The sequence below is a fragment of the Lagenorhynchus albirostris genome, chromosome 17 (assembly GCF_949774975.1).
Source record: "Lagenorhynchus albirostris chromosome 17, mLagAlb1.1, whole genome shotgun sequence".
NCBI classification, from domain to species: Eukaryota; Metazoa; Chordata; class Mammalia; order Artiodactyla; family Delphinidae; genus Lagenorhynchus; species Lagenorhynchus albirostris.
This window is the reverse complement of record NC_083111.1, coordinates 71,089,485-71,114,068: the sequence shown is the minus strand read 5'-3', so window position 1 is coordinate 71,114,068 and position 24,584 is coordinate 71,089,485. Positions and strand designations below refer to the sequence as shown.

At 41.0% G+C, this 24,584-nt stretch overlaps 1 long non-coding RNA gene across 1 annotated transcript in view; it reads left to right on the top strand.

Moving 5' to 3' along the window:
• Positions 1 to 4,129: 4,129 nt before the first annotated feature.
• Positions 4,130 to 24,584, top strand: part of LOC132508352 (uncharacterized) — a 106,287-nt gene continuing 85,832 nt past the window's right edge. Inside the window, exon 1 of the long non-coding RNA XR_009536546.1 lies at positions 4,130 to 4,310. This is a non-coding gene — a long non-coding RNA (uncharacterized LOC132508352). The remainder of the gene's footprint in view (positions 4,311 to 24,584) is intronic.

The window sequence follows — 24,584 nt, the reverse complement described above, 5'->3', positions numbered from 1 at the left end:
GTAAGTAATAATAGGTGCTCTGTGTGCTCGAGCACTCTAAGAAGGGTATTGTCTGGACTGGGGAGCTGAGGCTTTGGCTACACATTCAATGAACCAAGGTCTATGAGGTTCAAGTTCAGAGAAATGGATTTCTGCCACTGCAGACTCATTAGGGCTGATGCTATCACAGTGCTAAAAGGAAAACCTTATGTTCACCTCAGGGCTGCCAACTGTCCAGCTGCCATCTGCATCAGCAATGGCAAGGAATGCTCTGAATTTGGACTAGAGAAAACATAGCCAGAGCCAGGCTAGTCAATGAGCCTAATTATAATAATGCTAATAATAGCAAACCTTTATTGAGCCCTTACTGTGAGCCAGCACTGCTGAGAGCAGTCTGTGTGCGTTACCCCGTGTAATCCTCACTACTCCAGTCATGAAGCTGGAGCTCTTACGAGGACAGTTTCGCATCTAAGAAATGAGGCTCAGACAGGTTAAGTAATTTGTCTGTGATCACTCAGCTGGAGCGGAGTAGAGCTGGGTTTTGCACTCTGGTCTGTCTAATGCTGTTGCCCAGAATCCCACCACTTGGTTTTTCTAACTCTGAAGTCCAGTCTCTCGGCAGGGCACTCTGGTCCTCCAGGATGTGACTCAGAGCATCCTGCCCCTTTCCCCACCCCCAGACCCCAGGGTCTCCCCTGCCTACCACCCAGTGCCTCTTTTCTCTGGCCCAGTCGTAGACTCCACGCCCTGCGCACATCTCGCATTTCTAAGGTCCTTTGCTTTTGCTCATTACTTGTGCCTTAAAGGTACATTCCCTTTTCCCTGCCAGACCAGCTCTATCATCCATTAATTCTCTGTGCAAAGGTCACTTCCTCTGTGAATCCTGTCTCAGCATACGCCTCCCAACTCTTGGCCTCCTTAACTGCTCCTTTGGTACCAAGTTCATATTTAAGCACAGAGGTCAGCAAACTATGGCCTGAGGGCCAAATCTGGCCTGCTGCCTGGTTTTGTATGGCCCACGAGCTAAAGATAGTATTGTGTTTTTATATATTCGGAGGAAGAAATCAAAAGAAAGATATATTGTGGCACATGAAAATTATATGGAGTACAAATTTCAGTGGACACGAAGCAAGTTTTATTGGTACATAGCCATACTCACTTGTGGACATATCGTCTGTAGCTGCTTGTGTCCTACAATGGAAGACTTGAGTAGTTGCAACAAATACATAGGGCCCAGTGTCTAAAATATTGGTTGTTTGGCTCTTTCTACAGAAACAATTTGCTAACTCCTGCATTGGAGTGCTATCAAGTGGTGTTTTGGAATAATGAGCACCCATGTGTTACTGATTATTATATTGCCTGTGCCCAGCACGGGGCCTTTCTCTTAGTAGACAATAATTTAATGAGCATATGATTGAAAGTTAAGTGAGTATGAAGGACAGATTCTACACCAAGAACCAGCAGTCTTGGACTCCAGTATCATTTCTGTCACTTACCGTTATCTGGCAGAACACTCAAAGTAGGATAATTTGATAAACATTTTTCACAAAGGGACAGTGCAGTAATTCAGAGCTGGTAGCAGCAAACACGTTACCATCTGTCAACTGGAAGGGTCCAGAGGTGGGAGCAGTTTCAGGATTCCGGAAAGATAAAGTCACGTAGAGTTAGCCTACGTGAGCACCTATAGCTTCTGTAGAGATACACAGCAGCTGAGAGGGTCCTCTCGGGGAAGAAGCCGAGAAAAGAAATGCCCTGACCCCATTCTCCTCTCCCTTCCCACCTTCTGCTGGGTCTCCCTATTGGGGAACTCATGCAGGCACGGGAACCTAGTCAGTGTCGTGCATGAAGATTGGCTCCCGGAAAGCAGAGGAGGATGGAGAAGATAGCAATCTGGAAGGGCAAGGGAAGACATCCCACACACAAACTTAGTGACAATCACATCTATTCCTCAGGCTTTAATTTCTTTACCTATAAAATGGGCGAGTTGGATTATCAGATATTTACAGTAATAATAACTGAAACAACAACACTGATAGAGGTTATTTGTTGAGACCTTATTCTGAACCATACATTCATTTTGTCAAATAGCCTTCAGAATAAATATTATCCCCATCATACAAGTGAGAAAACTGAGGCTCAGAGAGATAATGCAGGATACTCATTCACATCGTTGTTAAATTGACCCCTCCCCCTTGAAAATATACTTTCCTGAAGTCCCTCCCTCACTTTCACTTACCCTAACCCTAACCCTAACCCTAACCCCAATCCGGTTGCACTGTTTGGGGCAGTAGCTGTTTGGGGTTTCTGCTGTCTTTGTTTTATTTATGATTCTTATTATTTTTTAACATCTTTATTGGAGTATAACTGCTCTACAATGGTGTGTTAGTTTCTGCTTTATAACAAAGTATCCCCGTATCTCCTCCCTCTTGTGTCTCCCTCCCTCCCACCCTCCCTATCCCACCCCTCTAGGTGGTCACAAAGCACCGAGCTGATCTCCCTGTGCTGTGCGGCTGCTTCCCACTAGCTATCTATTTTACATTTGGTAGTGTATATATGTCCATGCCACTCTCTCACTTTGTCCCAGCTTACTCTTCCCCCTCCCTGTGTCCTCAAGTCCATTCTCTACGTCTGCTTCTTTATTCCTGTCCTGCCCCTAGGTTTGTCAGAACCATTTTTTTTTTTTGGATTCCATAATGTGTTAGCATATGGTATTTGTTTTGCTCTTTCTGACTTACTTCACTCTGTATGACAGTCTCTAGGTCCATCCACCCCACTAAAAATAACTCAATTTCGTTTCTTTTTATGGCTGAGTAATATTCCATTGTATATATGTGCCACATCTTCTTTATCCATTCATCTGTCAATGGACACTTAGGTTGCTTCCATGTCCTGGCTACTGTAAATAGTGATGCAATGAACACTGCGGTACATGACTCTTTGAATTATGGTTTTCTGCCATCTTTAAAATTAAGCTCAACACTAACTAGTCAGCCTTGGGGTTACTTGATCAGCCCTTCTGGATTCACTAAGTTCACACAGCCCTCTCTGATCTCACACCTGGTTTCCCATGGACACCAGTTTCAGCCAGGGTCCTCCCTGAAAGATCAGAACTTCCAAAGAAACATGCACCCACCCCCACTCCATCCCCTGACCTCTTTCTTGTTACTATCATAACATAAAACTTGGGCAGGAGTCCTGGTAACAGAGATCTCTTCAATAGAATTAGCCTGATGACAGATGTACCAAGTTTTTCCAAGAAACATGTTTGAAGGCTGAATGTTACAGGTCTGAACCCTGGTATGTTTCTTTATTTATTCTGGGCAATTTGCTCAACATTGGAACCCTTGTACATCATAGCATGGATGTGATCTCTTAATTATTCATGCCATTAATAATTGACACCATTAATAACACCGTAATACCATTAATAATTGAGTACATAAAATGGAATTCTCTGGAATTAATTTATTATTATTAATTTTCTGTGTCAGCTAGCAGGCCTCATTAAAATGGTGGTCAGGGTCTGTGCATCAAATTATTTTAACTAGTACTCTCCAGGTTTAAAAGGCCAAGGAATTGTGGAATTCACTTCAGCCACTTCCTTTCCTTGCCATTAACAGTGCCTCCTTTCTCCCTCTAGGAAAGGGGGAAAGCTTCTTGTGAACAATTCTGTAGAATTCAGCACATCTCACTGCTGGCTTATAAAATGGGGCCTAACAAAAGGGGAAAGAAAGCTACCTTTGGGAGTACAAATTCTTGCATCAAACCTGCCCTCAGGGCTACCAGTCCTCCCAGGCCAGGTCCAGGCATCAGCCCCTTTCCTGCCGTAGACCCCAAGGGCTGTGACCACTCCCTTTCCCTAATTAAAGCTTTGGCCCCTATTCTCTCCTCCAGGATCCCTCTTTCTTAAACTGACCAAAGAAAAATATTCCTGACTCCCCCCATCTCCCCTTGATGCTATCCCTGAGACAAGCCCCTTGTCCCTTCTCGTAGTTTCAGAGCCAACTTTAATAGAGACACTGAAAGGAGAGAACAAGAATGATCTACATGAGTCGTGTACACAGGCTCAATTCTTTGATTTTACAGAGGTCCAATTCTCATGCAAGTCACTGGAATTCACCCAGCCTAATTTCCTTATCTACAGAATGGTGGAGTGCCTACAGCAAAGGTAAGAGTGGTAACCATGGAGAAGCACTGCTCAGATGCTCATTCTAGGAAGGAGCTGATACCCAGGTGAAGAGGGGCTTCAGCAGACAGACTCCAGCTGTCGGTGCCTTCAGGGTCTGCTCAGGTGTGGAGAACTGCCTTGCCCGATATCACAGCCTTCTCAGGTAGGATGACCAGCTCACTTGGTTTCTTGGTACTAAAAAGTCTGGCACCATAGGATGGGTCTCTGGGCTGGAGTCTGGCCCCATGGGCACATCCTTACAAGCAGAGGCATTTGCCCTCAGTGTCGGACGAGGACGATGGTTTGTGAAGTTTCGGGTGCGTTGTCTGGAACAATGGACCACGGTGATTCCGCTCTTCCACCCCTCCCCCATGCCAGCTGAGCTGAGTACAGCTTGCCACTAAGCCCGCTGGGATCTTTGACAGGAAAATTAATGTGATACATTCCTCCCATGAAGTCCCATAACACTCCGTAACTTTCTAATGGTGCTCTCCACAAGCCAGCTTTTATTATAGCTATTGCTGGAACCTGTCTTCCTCTCTCTCCTGGACCTGTGAGCCTCAGACCCCTTGCCAGCGACTGGCATGTTTGTGTGTGAAGAAATGAGCAAATGGGTGGTACCTTGCAACCTATACTTCCCTCTCTTATATGCCTATTAAAGTTTCAGAGGGCTCCCAGCTGGGAGGGGTTCAACATATATGAAAACCTGTGACATCAAAAACCGACATTCTTCTCCCACCTCCACCTGAATTCCTAAGACTCATTTTGCTTAGCTCTTAGGTTTGTCTGTGCATGAATAAATACGTTAAATAATAGATGCAAGGTCATTTTAGGAATTATTTATATGAGAGATTAAGCCTAGAAATACTCTGTGTCTCTGTTTAAACATAGTTTAATCCAGTCTTTGATATAAAGCAAAATGTGTCAAATTGCTATTCTAAATTGTACTGAGGTTTTCTGATAAAAAGAAATAACCTAATGTTGTCTAGTAGCAGGTTCTCATTACTAATCTTCTCTTAGTGGATTGAATGGTTCAGTTAGTTTTTTAGGATCTTTGAAAATCTTATCTGTGCATTCCGGAGTCTTTTTCTCTCGTGTCCCTGGAGGTATGTATAAATAGATTCCATCATGTGCTCTAGAATGCAAATTGTGGCGGTTTTTCCATCTCTCTGACCTTGTTTAACCCTCCTTCTGGATTTAGTCTTCCTGATTAACCAGAGGGGGAAAAATTCATAGTATCACTTGGACACTTTGATGAAGGATACTGAACCCCTGTGATAGAAATCGTCTTCTCCCTGATGAAACTTATCAACTATTAATTAGTTCCCTCAGCTGACCAGGGATCCATCTGCATCAGATGATATTAAACGTTATAGGAAAAGGAAACATCTGGGACTCAGAGGCCCATGAATTTGAAACTCTTTGCCTTCCTGCCACTGGGGTTTGAAATTGAGTACTGCTCTAAGTTAAGTTTAAAACTCAGCTCCAGCGAAAAATGTTAGATCTTATATTAGCAGGTATGGTCATCTGGCATATTAAATGTTGATTCATTTATGTGTTTATTGTCTATCTCCCTCCGATATACATAAGTTCTATGTGGGTAGGGATTTTTGTGATCGGGACCTAGGACAGAAATTTTTTATTTCTTGGGTGAATGAATCGTGAATTTCTGAATGTTCAAACTCATAAGATCTCAAGTGTAAGGGATTCTCAAAGCCATCTAGTCTAACGTGCACTCCATACCCATCTTAACAGTCATCCCCTTGAATATATGCCATTCCAGGAAAAGGGGCTTGTCATCTCCCAGAAAGGCCACCCAATTATTTTGCTTTGCGGCATAGAATAAATTTACTCACAGGGAACCTTGTCTATAAAGTCATAGCTGTTTTTGTACTTGTTACAATGGAACGAGCCTTACAACTCCCCCATAGGGTTAGTACTTTTCATAAAGTCAAATGCGATTTTTTACAAACATTTATTAAATCCCTTCTCTACTCTAGGTGCTTTGCTTACAGTAATTCACATAATAGGGCAACGAGGTAATCTTTAGTGTACCCATTATCCAGATGAGCCAGGTGAGCTTCAGAGAGGGTCTTATGAAGACATTCAGCTAAAAAGTGTCGGAGAGTTCAGTTCTGAATTCAGGTCTTAGTGTTATCATGCCCATTGCTCAAATAATGAGTAATACTTGCAGAACACTTGCACAGCTCACCAAATGCTCCAAGATATCTGTATTACTTGAAATTTATTAGCATCCCATAAGTAAGGAAGGCATTAATCACTCTGAAACTAGAGGTCGAGAGGCCATAAATAGTGGAGTTGAGTTAAAAACAAGTCAACTAAGAGCAAATTTCATAGTTTTTACACTAATACCATATTACTACAAAAAATTATCTGATCCTCACACTGCTTCAAAAAATTGATATTTATTTCAATCACCTAATAAACACATTATTAATAAACACATTTTCTTTTTTTTTTGCGGTACACGAGCCTCTCACTGTTGCGGCCTCTCCCGTTGCGGAGCACAGGCTCTGGACGTGCAGGCTCAGCGGCCATGGCTCACGGGCCCAGCCGCTCTGCGGCATGTGGGATCCTCCCGGACCGGGGCACAAACCCGTGTCCCCTGCATCGGCAGGCGGACTTTCAACCACTGCGCCACCAGGGAAGCCCTAATAAACACATTATTAATAAACACAAATGTATTCCAATTATAAGCCATGGCTGGAACTGAAGGGGAAAAGATGACCCAAGCATAGACCCTGTATGGTATGGGTTCACAATCTTGTTGGAGAGATAGGGACAGTCATAGAAAGGTTTAGGAACATCATGGAAGGAAGTAAGAGTTAGGTGTCAAGCTTGCTTTGGGAAACCAGGGCAGGGCAGGTGTTTCATCCTGCTAGTCTTTGCAGTTAGTTGTGAACACATCATTTTCCCCTAGAAGATTGTTAATATCTGGAGGGCAGATATGGTGTCTGGGACATTTTGACGTCCTCTTAGCATATGGCACAGAACTTTGCCCAAAGTCTGTGCCAGTGATAGTGTATGATACAAGCAGCTTTTAGACCATGGCATAACCACTCAGATGCTCAAATAAATCAATAACCCTACATGTAATAGGTTGGGCTGTTTTGGAAGTGTCTCCCCACGAGAGGACTGTTGGAAGTGGCTAAGTGACTCAGCAGAGAGGTGGACCACCAAATCAGGGGCTGGAACTTGGAGGGAAAAGGTGTGGTGAGAGACAGGCCAGGTAATTGGAGCTCCCATGGAATTTCTGATGAACTTAGGGAAGCTCTTCAAGGAGAGGTTATCCATATTGGGAATCTGCCACCCCAGAGGGCACAATGATCAGATGATGTCCAAGCCTGTCTCAGCTCTGGGGCAGCCTGAGATAGCCTGTGAGGGAGAAAAAGAGAGGAAAAGAAAGGAGAGAAAAGAAGCTGACTGGGTATATGTGCCTTATTGAAGGCCCTGAGGCATGAAGCAGGACCCCAAGTTGGCATAGAAGTGAAATCTTAAATTGTATTAGTGGGTGGTGTTATATACTGATGGATAATTTATTATTGAAATGAGACTGTTTTCACACCTGAAGGTGACTAGAGGGTATTTTGTGTGTGTGTGTGTGTGTGTGTGTGTGTGTGTGTGTATAAAAATCAGAGATGGCCTGGAAAAGTTAAAGGCCTATCTCTATAAGTCTGTTGTACAGATTTAAAGGGACAGCTGAAAGAAAGAAGAAAGCTACTTGCTGTTTGTACACTGTGGAGTCCATCATGATCAACCAAACTTGCTTATGTTGATGGATCGACTGTTCAAGGTGCCCACTGCCTCTATAAAGCCTCGCTGTAAAGCAAGTACTGAACGCTATTTTTGCTTTCCACCTATTTTCGTAAAAGTGAAAATCCTCTTCTAATTTCTTGTGGTTAGTGGAAACAGGTACTAAAGCAGGTCTTTAGTAAAAGTGAAGTGGTGTAAAGCTGATTTCCGAACAGTGGGGATACCTGTAATGCGGGTTCCAGGATTTCGAATCTTGCATTGTTATTTAAAGTTATAACATGAGCACTTCTTCATACTCAAAAAAATTTACATAACTATTTCATGGCTGCATAATGATCCATTCAATGCATGTGCTTCCCCAGTGATTTTGGGGATGTTTGGGTTGTTTCAAGTAATTTACATTTTACACTCAGATTACACTTACATTTTACATTTACATTTTACACTTATTACTCCATGTATAACCATATAAGGCAGCTGGAACAAGTGAAGTTGAGTTCTAATTCTTTTTTCATGAAGCATTGAATTAAGTGAATTACTACTGCTCACCCAGGGGAATGGACTGAAAATTAGATTTTCAGGAAGTTTGGGCTTCTTTCAAACACTGGGCTGATTGTCCCACTTGAATTAACTTCTTGAGAATGATGCTAGACAGCAAACAGGAGGAGGCAGTGTCCTGCTCAGAGCGGGGCTCTCAGCTCTCCAGTTAGCTCTGCTGCAGCTCCCGTAGAAGATATTACAGATTCTGAGGATTTAACAGTGAACAAATCCTCTGATTATTTTGACACTGGGATTGATAGTGCACGCGACCTAAGAAAATCCCTTTTCCCCAGAAGTCATTGGACATATCCTGCATCATTGAGCCCCAGCACCCTCATTATTTCATTAGGGCTAAAAAATAACCTTGACTTGTGAGCAAGACAGACTCATTAACTCATTTAGTATATGAGGAAATTGAGGCTCAGAACTTTTCCAAACTCAATCTACTATTGGGTAGCAACACCTGAGGACCAGAACCTAGGCCTTCTCTCTCCTAGATCCCTCTATATATTCATATATATGATTTCATATATATATAATTCATATGTATTTTATGTATATATAATCTTAACACTATTTGCAATAATCTGATATTTATATATACAGATATAAAACCTTGACACTATTAGTGATAATCTGGGATTGGAATAGTTTGCTTGGATAATGAAGGCCCTGGAATGTGATGTGGTCTGATTTCACTGGTGCAGTGCGTGTTCGACAATTCTTCAAATTCTTGAATTTCAAGCCAGAGCCATGCATTTAGCAATTAGGAAAACTCAGTGAAGTATGGCCTCACAGAGGGAGAAAGCTTTATTCAAAGTGCTTTTCAGAAAATATAGCATTTCCTTCCCTTGATGAATACAGTGATCTAAGCGTTCCATTATTCAAACACGGGGTGAATAATAATAAGGCACTGGTTGAAACTATTAAGGAGGGAAAAATACTTGGAGGGATTTATAAGTCTTTGTATTTAAACTTATTCGACCTCTTCTCTTGGAGAAAACATTCCCATGACTCAGTTTGACTCCTTTGCTGAATGTTATTTTATTTTCTGTTCAGGTCAGAGTTGCTAAGAAATCCTGGCTGTTTCCAGTGTAAGAGGCAATGGGTTATAGAATCATCAGAAGTAGAGTTGGGGAATAGCTGCAAAGCTATTGCCTTCGTCCTGTGGGGACGAATGCTGGATTCCACCCTATAATATGTTCCTCGTGTGGTGTAGCTGAATCTGATTTCAGTGGTGGGTGTAACCAGAGACCTTTGCCCCCAAATTCATTGCAAGCGGCTGTGGACAACAAAGGCCACTAGAGGACTGACAAGGGGTCCTCTTGGAATGAACGTCATCCAAAACCCAGCACAGAGTTTTATTAGAACCAGGGAAGGCGACAGAACTATTGGTCGTGACTCCAAAGAAGCTAAAGAAAACCCACACGATTCAGAGACTAATGCAAAGTTATTTCCAGAGCCAAAGGCTTATATCAAATAGTTTTCCTCTTTGACTGAGGGCAGAAGAAAGTACTCATATTGTTGAATTTGGGTCACTTATTTTGGCTCTTTCTTTTTCAACTTTTCTGGAAAATGTGACCATAAACCTCTCTAAAACAGCATCTTCTGTTGGTTAAAATTGGACACACATCACCCGATATAACCAAGGTGCTTATGAGTGCTCAGTAGAACTTAGCCTTAGCTTAACTTGTTTCTTTCTTGGCAATATCCACTTATTTATTTTATTTTATTTTATTTTTTTGCTGTACGCGGGCCTCTCACTGTTGTGGCCTCTCCCGTTGCGGAGCGCAGGCTCCGGACGCGCAGGCTCAGCAACCGTGGCTCACGGGCCCAGCCGCTCCGCGGCATGTGGGATCTTCCCGGACCGGGGCACGAACCCGTGTCCCCTGCATCGGCAGGCGGACTCTCAACCACTGCGCCACCAGGGAAGCCCTATCCACTTATTTTTATGATTTTTGTAAGGGAGAAGACATTCCTTAATTAATGGAAAGAGTTGTAGACAGAAAACTAGCTTTTATCAGTTATTAGTATGTTACTCCAGGAGAAATTCTAAACTTCCCTGAGCCTTAGAGATAGCTAGCATTTTCATAAACAGTCCGATGACTTGGGGCGCATCATTGCCATTTTACAGACGAGAAAAATGTTACCGAGAGAAATTCCATAGTCACACCAAAAACAGAGTTAGTAGGTACAGAGCTAGACTCTAAAGCTCATTGCTAAAACTCAGTGACTATGCTGAGTCCACTTTACAGTGTAGTTTCTCTAGATGGTACTATTCATCGGGCATCTGTCTGTCAGTCCTTCTCTAATCATGTACTTCATCAAATTTTGGACCAGCATGGACATAAACTTTTTCTTGATAGAAAAACAACCCGGTTTAATTCTGAACTCCAGTTTGCTTTCAGTCTTCTCCCCTGTATTTCTTGATCTGGTCTGGCATTACATAGTCTCTGTGAACCGTGGATGGAGGGATTGTTTGATGTTTAGAATATGAGAGCACTCATAATATTGTTTCCAGAAACATGCTACTTTTTGACCCATCCCAAATAACCCGTCACCCACCCATGGAGGCTTAGAATCATTCTGTTATGCATGCATGACACTCTAATATAGTTTTTACTTTACCAAAGAAGGTTTTTATTTTATAGTCAAATCGACTAGATTTTGAACTCAAAAGAGGTCAGATGCTGGGTTTTCTAAACTTGTTGGTTGAATTCAGTTAGGCACATAGATTGATTGTAGGGCTTTCTTTCCAGACCCAAGTAAATAAAAATTCACCTGGATACATACACACAAAGCCACCTAAACAGACTCATTCTCACACTTAAAAAAATTTAATGAGCCCCTTTTGCATACAAGCCACTATACTAGACAGAGAACCATACATATGCAGTCCCTGCCCTCATGAAGCTTTCTGGCTAGCTGGGAAGACATGTTTGTACAAATAATGGCAAGTGCACTGAGGTTAACGAAGTATAGTATGTGCTATGTGGGCATGTCTTTAATTAGTGTGGGCAGAGATTGCTAAGAAGGCTTTCTGAGGAGTGTAGCATTTGAGCTGAAATATAAAGGATGATCAGAATTAATTAGGTAAACTTGGGGTGGGGAGAAAGATCCGTGTAAACAGAAGTAGCCAGCATGATGAGACAGTCTGTGACACCTTTACGAAGACAACAGAAGCTCAGCATGGCTCAAATCTGGAGATGAAGTCATTGTAGTGGGTTGTGATGAGAGGCTTAAGTGATGGATCAAGAATTTGGATTTACCAAAGGCTGAGGGTATGAAGGGTATTAATACACTTTAAATTTTGGAGTGACCATATCAGATTTGCGCTTAAAAAGAACATTACAATTCTATGTGAAGAATGCATTTGAAGGGCAGAAGAATGGATTTGAAAAGACTAGTAAGAATGCAATTATAATACAGCCACATATGCTGATGGCCTTGACTAGGATGAGGAGGGAAGAGCAAAAGAGGATGGAGACAAGTGGATGGATTTGAAAAATATTTAAGGAGTATAATTTATCAGCTATTGGTGATTTGTTCCATGTGGGGTGATTAAAAAAAAAAGATTCAGGATTAGGCTGCAAGTTTCTGGTTTTAACAGCTGTTGGATGGTGGGGAAACTACCTGTTATCCATATGAAAACCTAGGGTGAGATGGTCATAAATGCTATACTTCCTGGCATTTATTGCACATTGACTATGGACCAGTGACCATTCTGAGTGTTTCACATACATCTACTCATTTAATTTTTTGGCAACTCTGAAGTATATGCAGTTATGAATAGTTTATATAATTCACTCATGGTCCTATAGCTGGTACATGGTAGTACTGATATTTCAACACAAATAGTCTGATCTCAGAAGCCTTGAGTTTACTAATTACCCCATTTGAGGGTCCTTGTAGAAAGGCTGAATAGAAAACCAAATGAACAGTTCTGAAGCTCAGAAGCAACGTCTGAGCAAGAGATAAACTAGGGAGTCACTGTAGTAGTCATGATAGGCTATAAAATCTCAAAAGTTGAACACAATAAATGTTTATTTTTGTTCACACAAAGCCCAGTGTGGATGGTGGTCTGTTGGTTCTCGTAGGCAGTTCCACTCTTAAGTGTTAACTCAGGGATCTAAGGCTTCTTCCAGCGTGTGGCTCCACCACTGCCCGGGGCCACCTTGGAGTCCTTGGCCTGTTGCTGTGCCTTTAACTAGCTGATGAGCTAATGGGAAGAGAGTGGAGGATTTCTCAGGATGATTTTAGAGGCCAGATCTGGAAGTAGTGCTCATCATTTCTGTCCAGATTATAGTGGCCAGAACAATCCATGTGGCCACAACTAGCCACTTACATTTAGCTGTGTGCTCTGAGGAGCATGAAGAGATTTTTCAGAAAATATATAGACGGCGATTGAGCCCAAAGGAGTGAATAGGCTCACCTAGTGAATGACTATAGAATTAGAAAGATGGCCTGTGTCAGGTATCTGACAAGCTCTCTATGATAATGATGATGATTAATAATAGCTGAAACTTTTAAAGCACTTTACTGTGTTCTAAGAACATTTACATATATTAATTCATGCACTCCTTACAAAAGTCCTTTTATGTAATGCCATTATATATATACACACACACACATATAGACACACACACACACAAAGCTGCAAAGATAGTAAATAACTCTCTCAAGGTCACAGAGCTCATAAGTGACAGAACAAGAATTTGAATGCAGGCAGTCTGCTTCCAGAGTCTGAGTTTAACCTGTGTCATATGCTACATAATTACTATCTTCAAATACTTGAAAAATGTCACATTAATATGTAAGTATCTTTGCTGTGGATTCCCGAGGGATAGGACTATAACTAACAAATGGAATTTAAATGATGATAGATTCAGCCCAGAAGAAGCCAGATCTTTCTAACAGAGCTGTCTGGAAGGAAGGAAACTGCACCCTGAGGTAGTGAGACCAGTGGAGGTACTCAAGCACAAGAAGAACAAACCCCTGGCAAGGAAATCAGAGAGGACTCAGGCATCACACGAGTGCTTGGGAAAGGTAACATTTATGTTCTCCTCCCACCAACGAAACTTATAAGAATTTGTAAGTATACATTTGACAGTTTCTCCTTGTGAATGTGTATAACCCTTGCACCGGTGCCTCTAAGTTCTGAGTTAACTACTTAAAGTAAATTTCAGTGCCTGGCTCTCCTAAGTATTGGACTGAACTCTGAAAGTAGGAGAAGAAAGGAAAGAGCACATAAAAGAAGAATCAGCCCTTAAAATTCTTACAATTTACTTAGATAAGACATACACATGGTTATCATTCTTGTGAATTACCAGCGCGCAATCTACTTAGAATCTAGCCTGAAAGGGACCGAGAAGTGACTTACAGATGACAGAGCCTCTCAGGATTGGCTCAGGTGTATGCATCTCTGCTCCAAAGTCCCTTTTGCTTTTCACTTTCAAGGTAGTTGATACTTTAGCATGTATCTGAATCACCTGAAGAGCTTGTTAAACCAACCTCAGCTTTCTGATTCAGTCTGTTGGGTTGGGCCCGCACATTTGCATTTCTAACACATTCCCAGGTGATGCTGATGTTGGTCAGGTGATCACACTTTGGGAATCACTGCTCTAATGTGAGACTTAGTGCTCAAAACCATGATCCTCTATTTATGTGTCTAGTTCTCCTTCAGACTGTGAACTCCTGAAACAGGACTGTCTTGTTTGTCTTTGTATTTCCAGGGTCTAATCCACTGTTTGTCTCTCAATTAACTCGTGTTGACTAAATAATTGGAAAGAAATGTGTGGTTTTCTAGAAATACAAAGAGGGAAAGAAACTATCTATGGGAGTCAGTTGGGGGAGGAATCCAAGGGCCTCTCCTCCCACAGATTCGGAAACATGATTCATGCAACGAGGTGCCTGAACTGAAAAGCAGCTATCCACACGCAAACTACCCCGTTTCACAATTATGCACATTGGGACTCCCGTCCTCAGATGAGCGTCAGAATCTTTTTTTGTCACCTCTCTTCCTTGTCATGTTTCTTCCTCTTCTCTCAAGCTACTTCATGGAAGGAAAATATTCTTGTACATTGAATTTAATTTTCCTCCTCCTCAAGTCCATTCCCTTTGGACTGGCTTTGGCTGAACTTTGCAATCTTCACTGAAGAGGGAACCCTTTCCCACTGTTCTCCGGGAGAGCAGCCCCTTTGAAGTCACAGCTGGCTTGACTAAACTCATTTCCTCTCTGCACAATGTGCGTCTGATGCAATGCTGGCTGACGCTGCCTCTTGCCGGCTCCCGCTATTGAACCGGACCCAAGTGCAATGTTTAATGTGAGTGTTTGGCTTGGCTTAAATTTGGCCAAATCATCTGTACTTTGTTTCATTTGAAAGCCCTACTTCTCTCTCTCTCAGTCTCTCTCCCTCTCCCTCAACTAGTTCATTCCAGATGTTTTTGATTTGTCCTTTTGTGGTCTGCTCCACCCAGTTCCTAAATCAGTAAATCATTTTCATGCTTCTTCCAAAATCTAAGGAAAGAAAGTGCTCAATTAGAGAGAGAAACTGATTATAGGTTTCCTAGAGCTTACACTTAGGGATGGCTGCTCCCCTCAGGAAATACCTTTGAAAGGTAAGAGAAAAAGTCTCATAATTGGGAACACTTGAATTTGGCTTTTTAACTCTGGCATCTCGAATAAGAGTAGACAATGTTGATGTGCTAATATTATAAATATTAATATTTATAATATTAAACTAATCCCTTGTTTTGAGACGTGATGTAATTGCTATTCTTGTTTGAAGTCCTTCTGTTACTTAAGTAAAATAGAGATTCCCATTCTGTGAACCTATATGTGAGCAATAAGACACAGTAATATATTGAATATAATAGTTATGGCCTTTTTCCCTCTCCTGTCATCTCTTATACTTCTCAGCATGTTGATTGTAGTGATGAGGGTCAGGGTAGACAGGATGCAAGAAGGGAGAAATGTTTGCCTTATTATCATTATGAAGAGTAAAGAACTTCCCCCTGGCGGGAACCGTAGATCTAGTAGGCTAGCAAGGGAACTTAGAAAAGTCAGTAAACTCCTTGAGTTTGGAAAGAGAGTTTTGGGTGTTTTTGAGAGTAGAGATAAAATATTGAGGACATCTGACTATATGAGATATTAGAAGAAAAATGAAAGATTTTAAGAAATTTTATGTGTGTTAAGAATGTAATTTCTCTTTGGCGTCTTTTAAAGTAATGTTAGTTTAGTCAGCACTTACAGTTCTTCCCAAGACTTTTTTGGAGGGGATATGGGTTTTCTGTTGGATTTGACACTAATATGAGGCCTACCTTTCAGGTTACACCTATTAAAAATTGTGCAACTTATTTTGTTATTTCATCCTGCCATTCGTCTGTATTATCTGACACCATGATACAGCAGAAGGAGAATGACCTTTGGAGCCACACAGACGCTCTTGTTTTTTTGGGGGGGGGTGGGGGGGAGTAGGAGGGTTCCTTTTTAGTTACTCACGGTATAATGTATGTAGTTAGGTTAGTGACTTCTCCGAACCGTTTCTGAAAAGTGAGTGTATTACTATCCAACTTGTGCGGCCATGATAAGAATTAAATGAGATCCTTTAAACTGCCTGTCACTTAGTAAAATTTGTAACCAGTGTGTTTAACAACCAGGACTCATGGACTGTAATCAAAGCACAGCTTCAATTTTGTATTCAACTCTATTATTTAATTATTGGGGACAGTTATACAGGCCAGTGGTTGAAAATTTTGGCAGATTACATCATTTTTTGGACATTTTTGGATAATAGAAAATCAATCATGTTCTGTATCAAAAACAGATGAGTCAGAAATGTTCAATGAATAATTGACATGATAATCTCCAAATTAATACCTAAGTCTTCATTCAACAATAAGACCTCGACCCCTTAATCCACTAAAGTGGGGCAGCTCCAATAGGCCAGTCTATGTGGAAGGAAGGGAAGTCCCTTTCGGTAAGATTCCTGTATTTAAATGGCTGATCTTTCCAATGAGATTCCATTTCAGGAGATTGCAAGAAAATGGTTTTAATTAAATCGAATTCCTCAGGTTTGCCTAATTAACATATATATAGAGATGTATGGTTGAGGGTTCTATAAATATTCGCTGAATTAAAGAGAATGAGTTACCATGAACTCCGACTTTGCTGCTAATTGGCTGTGTTATCTCAGGTGAAGCATCCCCTCAAAAGTCAATTTCTTATTTATCAAAGGGTTATTTTGCTGATATCACCTCTAAGCCCTTTTAGCGTTCAAAGCCCCACAATTTTGTAATTCTACACAAGGATTTTTCTCATTATAATAGCTTTACATGTGTACCTTCTCTGGTCAAGCAGATGGCAAGGGGAATGTGGGTCTGGACTGTGTTATCTGTGTGTTTATAGGTGTTAGAGTTAATAAAATTGGTTTCACTTCCAACTTCTGTAAAGAACCCAAGTGTTCTGAATAAGAGAGGCTATGATGGATCAACGGCAATGGCAAGGATGCTACTATTGGGTAACCTTTCTAATTGTTGGTGTTTTGGGGGATTAAGAATCAGTCAAAGGACATAATGTCCCTACAGTGTGTTTTTTCAGAGTCTGTTCTTTGGTTTTTCTTCTAGAGATTATAGTCTTTGTGTAATTTTTGTAGGTGTATAGACAGGGTTAGGTAACTGACAAGTCTCATATGGAAGAGCCATCCGTGAAAGCTCAAATGAGGGAGTGACCACTCTACCTGTGGGGTTCAGGGAAGCTTCCACAGAAGAGAGGAACTTAGCAGAGTCTCAGAAAATGACTACAGATTTATGAGGCTGAAAGAGGAGAAAGAACGATTACCTTAGGTAGAGAGAGGAGGAATCATTAATCATCTCCCCTCTCCTATGGGATCTACCATAACTAAGAATCAGAGATCCAAATATCAGCTTTAGCAATATCTAGGAACAGTAAAAATGCACTTACCTTAGGATGCAGTAATTCTCCTCTGAGATACATACCCTAGAGAAGCTCTCGCATATGTTTATAAGGAAACATATCACAGAATATTCATAGTAATGCACCTATAATAATGAAATATGGGAAACTACCTACATATCCATCACCATATATATATATACACGGTATACTAATCCTTGGGAATACTACAATCAGTTAGGATGAATGTGCTAGCAATACATCTATTAACATGAGTAAACCCTGACAACATAATATTGAGTAAAATATTTTACTCAGGTAAAAAAAAAGGAACTTTTTATATGAACATGTTAATATTGATACTATTCATATATAAAGTATACAAATAAGCAGAATGAAATTTGATATTGTTAAGGAACACATAAGTAGTATAAATATAAAAACACTCAGGGAAATGATAAACCCAACGTTCAGTAGTGGTTCTCTCTGCAATAGGAAACATGTGGAAGAAGAAAGGGAACAAGAAAGGATATACAAAGAACTGAAATTGTATGGACAATGTTTAGCTCTTAAGCCGAGTGGTAGGAGTATTTATTCTTTGTTCTCTAGCATTATCTGAACTTGTTGGATATCTGGAATATATGTCCAATATACATACACACACATAATACTTTTTCTCATAAACTTTATGGTTGGCAAATGTACATTGGGATGTATGCCTCGGGCCCAAGACCCAAATGGGCTTCCAGTGTTTCCTCCTGAACTGACTTCGTCCACCTGGCGCAGAGCAAAGAATCCCTGCTCCAGTGACCTTATCACAAGCCAGCAGCCACAGAGAAAAGAGGCTGAGCTACTTGTTCACCTGGCCATTAATCTTCCCTGGACAGAGGCATGTGTGAAATGGGGAGAGAAGGTTACAAGCTTTTCCTCAACATTTCTAAGTGGGCAGGAGTTCCTATTATATGGCCCAGCCCTTCCCATTTTAATAACTAGAACCTTCAGTTTCTACTTATGCTATTTAGTAAAAAGAGTTTTGTTAATATCAAAATGCATCCAAATTATCTACAGCTACCCTACGTCTATAAACTATGGCTTTGGTTAACATAGTCAGACTTATAAAGAGTTCCATGACTCTTATTTGGACAGATAAAGGCAGCAAATACCCTTTGAGCGCCCATGATGTGCAGTCTTTTGCAACCTCAGGAACTTATGATGCTCTGAAGAAGCATCTCCAATTGCAAACAGACCGTGAGACAACAGAACCTGATTAGACTGTCCCAGGTCTGTCTGGGGAACCAGTGCACCGTAGCTTTCTTGAGAAAGACTGATGGAGAGTCAAGAAAAACCTGGCAAGGCTAGCAATTTGCTAGTTCTTTCAGGCATTGTTTCCCTCTAAGACTTTCAACACGCAACATATTTCCCCTAAATTCCGATATCTGTAGAACACATTGGGAGGCTATATGTGAAAAAATGGCAAGTTTGGCTGGAGAGTAGAGTCTGAAGGGGAGTGGGCATTGGGAGGTGGAAGCTGGTTTCCAGAATGTGGTTCTATTAGGTTCTGATGTCAAGAGCACAGAGCCAGTTAACAGGGACAGGCTGTTGGTTGAAATCAGGTGTGAACTGCCTGGTTACCAGGATGTACCTTGAACAGGTACCTGAGGGCAGTAAGTACGGTTGAAGCCAGGGATCATGCCCATTAACTGACCTCCAAAGTTTTCAGGAGGGACAAATTAGGGCAGCAAGATAAATGATAAAATCGTTGTGTGAAATATAATGGATCACTTTTAGTTCCATCTGATTTATGATAGGATAAAGTCACAATTTTTTTCATCAAGATAGACTAAAAGAAAAGAGAAGATTACACATGCTTTATTTGGGAAAAGCCTGCCATGACTAATTTAAGTAATCTATAAGCCCCTTCCCAAGTATTTTAGTCTAGAAGCAACATGAAGAAAGCCAACCAGTCAGATTAGAAGAGGCATGCCACAGAAGCTGGGCATTAGACAGTGAGGACTCCAATTGGCCCCAACCAAAAAGCTGTTTGCCTTTAGGGGGGAAGTTGCTTAGTGTGTGTAAGCCTTATTTTGTAATGCTGCTGATAGTAAAGGTGTTAAGTGAGATAAGACATGTGTATAAGAAAGGATAGAATGGGTCACCCCCAATTGGGCTTCATCTTTTCCCCACAAGTGGTACTCCTAGACTTCAAAGCTGAGTCAGACTTCCGCAGTCACCCAGCACCGTCTGAGAATTCTAGTCATGTGTACCCAGAGAGCATTTTTTCATGGCATTTCTGTATTCCTGTTGCCAGTCTTGACTAGGAGCCAGGGGGAGAAATCATTACAATATTTCAGAAATCCTTATTCAGTTTTACTTTTCTTTTAGTGGTGGGTGGACTTGGGTTATTCCTCTGAACACATCTGCCCTGAATTTGCATGTATGGTGAAAATGATTCTTAGTTAAAATGTTTTTGTTGTGTTTAAATTTTTATTTCAAAATATTTTGTTGTAGTTGTGTTTAAATTTTTATTTCAAAATATTTTGTTGTGGTCAGGATACATGCTTTCCTAAAAGGAACTCCCCTATGAAAATATGTGGATAACCCAAAGTGGGTGGTTGCTAAGGGAAACCAGCAGTAGACTAGAAACACTACTGTATACATAATTCTAGAAATTTCCCGCTGTTGGAAGGAAAGGGCCAATTGTCATTTAAACAGAATGTTTATTGAGGTGTAGATACATACACAAATCTTAAGTGTACAAATCAAGGATTTTTACATGTATATGTAAATATAGATACATGTATATATATACTATATATATAATATTTTCAACACTCCAGAGGGATCCCTCATGCTCTTTTCTAGGTTCATACCTACACTGTTCCTCTCTCACCCCAAGATCAGGTAACCAAAAATCTGACTTTTATCATCACATTTTAGTTTCTCCTGTTAGTGAATTTCATATAATTGAATCATGTGGTGTTTACTCATTTGTGGCTAGCTTCTTTCACTCATGCATTGCTATGTCTGTGAGATTCAACTGTGATATTGCTGGTAGCAGATGTTCTCTCTTATTGTTGCATAGTATTCCATTTTATTAATACTCTGCAGTTTATCCACTCTAGATAGACATTTGTGTTGTGCTAGGTTTCAGCAATTATGAATAAAACTGCTATGAAATTCTTGTCCTTCTCATTTGGTAGACAAATATATTCATTTATCTGTCCCAAGGAATGGAATTGCAGGGTCATAGGGTAGACATGTATTTAGCTTTAAAAGTTGATAGCTTTAAAAGTTGATGGTTTCAGAAGTCTTTCCAAAGTCATCACTTTCTTGTAAGAGAAAAAAGTAGCCTTTTCTTTTCTTTTCTTTTCTTTCTTTTTTTTTTTTTTTTTCTGAGAAGGGCAGAGGGAGATAGAGAGATAGAGATAGATACTGGATCATACCTTTCTAGGATGCATATGAAACTGTTTCTCAGATTTTCTTCTTTGTAAGGTGAAAAAGATGGAGGGAATTTTTGTTCTTAAGGAAAAGCAGCTGGGGGAGAAATACTAAGTCTTTCTCTTCCCTTTGCTGCACAGATCACAGCCTACAGATGGGAGATTAAAATGAAGATGTCAGGTGAAATCACAGAGGCAAGCTGAAAGGAACCCTGAATCAAACGGCAAAAAGAGTCAGTGTTACTTTTTCTTAGATATACTGTGGAAAAGAAGGAAAAGAACAATACTAATAACAGAAATTAGTGAATACACTGCATAATTATGCCTTTGTGTCACTTTCTCTAAAAGCTTAGAATGTATTATGTTAAATACAGCTCTAGCAATAATGAGTAACTACTTTAGAAGAAAAACTGTTTCTTGAGGATTCAACTTCCAAAACTATATCACTAAAGTGATAACAAACTCTACAATTTACTGTCTTGAATTTCTTGTTGCTTTGTAAAAGGAAAAACAGCTTCAGTTAGGCTCTTATTAGGAGCCAGGTTATCTATTACCATGATACTACAAATCACCACCTTGTTAATTATTCACATATGTTCTTGTTCAAGGCTTGATGAGTTTGTATCATGAATATTTATATGTGGCGGTCCATCCCAGTCATTCCAAATTTCTCTTAGGATCAGCAATATGAGTACATTGTCAGCTGCAAGCTTTAGAAGGCATCTAACTATTATGTGGGGGCTTTGGGGTATTTTTAAATTATTTGATTCTATGCCCAAGTTAAGTGGGGATCTGTCAACAACCTGGCTTGTGATCAGTGCAAGCATATCAGACAGATAATTCAGGTCCCTACAGGAAAAGCTACATGAAACATTTTGTAATGTGAACGCAGGCATGTCACTCTTCCTCTCTGATGCTCAGCCTCTTCATCTGCCAGAAGTGCGGGTTAGAGGAGGTAATCTCTGAAGGCATCTGCCAGCTCTAATGTTCGATGACTTTATAATTTTCATTTAGCAGTGTGGTTATTTTATCAGTGGATCTCAGAGACCCAAATCATCAATATTGATCAAAGGAAGCTAATCAGTTCAATTAAACAAATATTGAGGGACTTCTCTGGTGGTCCAGTGGATAAGACTCCAATGCTCCCAATGCAGGAGGCCTGTGTTCGATCCCTCGTCGGGGAACTAGATCCCACATGCATGCTGCAACTAGGAGTGCACACGCCGCAACTAAGAAGTCTGCGTCACCACAGCTAAAGATCCCACATGCCGTAATGAAGACCCGGCACAGCCAAAACAAACAAACAGTTAAAACCAGACAAACAAAAAACAAACAAAACCCAAATATTGAATGATCACTCTTGGGCTGGCACTGTCCAAAGAAGTCAGTGACAAGTTGTTGGATAAATGAATGATTGAATAAATAAATGAATGCCTAGCTGAAGAAGGCACTTCCTGCACACCAAACAGATGCATTTCTTTTAAATAATGACAGTATGCATAGCTGGATGAAATAGTTACAACAAAGACATAAACTAAAACCATGTCTCAGCAAATATCTGAGTAACTTTCCTAAAAGGTCAGATGCCATCTGATTACAATAATCAGGGTAGCAGAGTGGGAGAGAGCACAGGACCAGAAGATCTAAGACACACCCAGACCCTTTCACCGAGCAGCTTTGTGACATTGGGAAAATCACACACACTTTTTGAATCTGACTCTTTAACTATCAAGGTGTTAGTGGAACTTCACAGCTTAAGTATCAAGAACACTATTTCTTTGTGTCAATCTAAGAATTAATGACATTGTGAAGATAAAGGTACTTTACAGACTGAGAAGAACTATTCAAGTGTTTATTGCTGTTATTATTAATAAGCAACAAGTTATAAAGACACAGGGAAATTGGCACTTAATCAGGACAGGAAGACGTCAGAGAAGGCTTGACGAATGTGCCATTTAACACAACGGGCGCTTTCAGTCCATTCCATTTTCTGGGATGCATCAGGCACATATTCAGGAGATCAACACAAATTGAGCATTTATTATATGCCAGAACGTTTTAGGTTTTAAAGGTGCACAAATACTTACAAAGTGGTTCTTGACCTTGAGAAGCTCACACTCCTGTGGGATTCCTAAATATTTACTGAAAGTTTCTGTGCCAGGCATTGTTAGGTGCCAACAATCATAGTGGTGAGCATGGAAGGCACTGATTTTGTCTTGATAGAGCTTACATCTAGGCAAGAAAGGGAGATCTTTAATCATACGGTTTCAACACAGTGCCCTACACGTGTGATGAGGGGCTTGTGAATTGCTGTGGGAATACATATGAGGGATGCTCACTTGAGACTAATGGGGAGGGATGGGGGAGTATTTAGGTGTAGTGTGGACCACTACACACTACAAGCCCTTTTGAGGACTTCTCAAAAGCTGAAATGTTTAAGAATCCCCTGTGGAGGGCTTCGCTGGTGGCGCAGTGGTTGAAAGTCCACCTGCCGATGCAGGGGACACGGGTTTGTGCCCTGGTCCGGGAAGATCCCACGTGCCGCGGAGCGGCTGGGCCCGTGAGCCATGGCCGCTGAGCCCGTGTGTCCGGAGCCTGTGCTCCGCAACAGGAAGAATCCCCTGTGGATCTGGTTAAAACACAAGCTCTGCACCAATAGGAAGGGGTGGGGTCTGAGAGTCTGCATTTCTAACAAGCTCCAGCTGGTGCAGCTCACCAATGGCCCTCACTTTGAGTAGGACAGGGTGTAATAGTATTAGATACAGCATTATGTATAGGAAATACAGTGAGTGGAATGAGTTTAAAAGTAGATCATTCATTTGATTTCTGTGATATGATTTAACCCGGTTGATCTTTCTTCTCAGGGAGACAACAACAGTGACATCAACAATAAAACAAAATGATAAAACAACCTTCTTACTTCCCTTTCAGTGATTCTCAAAGGCTGTCAAGAGGCAGGCTCCTTAGGGAGGCATATGTAAACCACCAAAGACTTTATGAAAATGCCATCCCGTTGGTGATCTCTTTTCCTGAGAATCAGTGCCACAGCAAAGCCCCTTTAAGTAATAGATTTAATAATAATTTAGATAGTAGTTGGCACTTCGTGTCTTTTCTATAGACATGTTGGGATTGAAAGCCACTACTCGCCTCTATAACCTGGCACAGATATGTAGTATTGGACAATCTCCCTGAAATCTGTTGATGGTCTTCTCTCTAATTCCTCTGACTTTCAAATCTCATTACGGAAATAATTTAAAACATGCCTCTTGCCTGCCTTCTCAGGGTGTAGTGTGGGTAAGTGAGTTGGGTGTCAGGTTGAATAATACACATTGATACCAATTACATTGGATCCAGCGAACATCATAGGTGGGCAAGGTTCCAGGCAGACCTGGATACAGATGCTGGGCACCCTACTCTCTCTTTGTCTGACTTTAATAAAATTCTCAATTTCTCTGAGTCCTAATGGCTCCCCTTTCAAATGGAACCAATAGTATGTGGCTCAAGAGTAGTTCAGAATTCAGTGAGGTGATGGGGTACAGCAGCTGGCAGATAATAGGTGTTCCCTCAGTGTTAGTGTTCTTTATCTTCCCTGCTGTATATGGAATAAGAGGAGTGTTGATTTTGTGTTCTCCTCCCACTACTTTCTGAGAAACTCTTCTTTCTCAAATAGTGGGTCTGACCGGAAAACACCTGCATATTTTCCTCCCCCTTGCCACCAAATATGTGTGTGCAAAGGTCAAGGCCAAGGCAATAAGGAAGGTCAGCTAGTGTG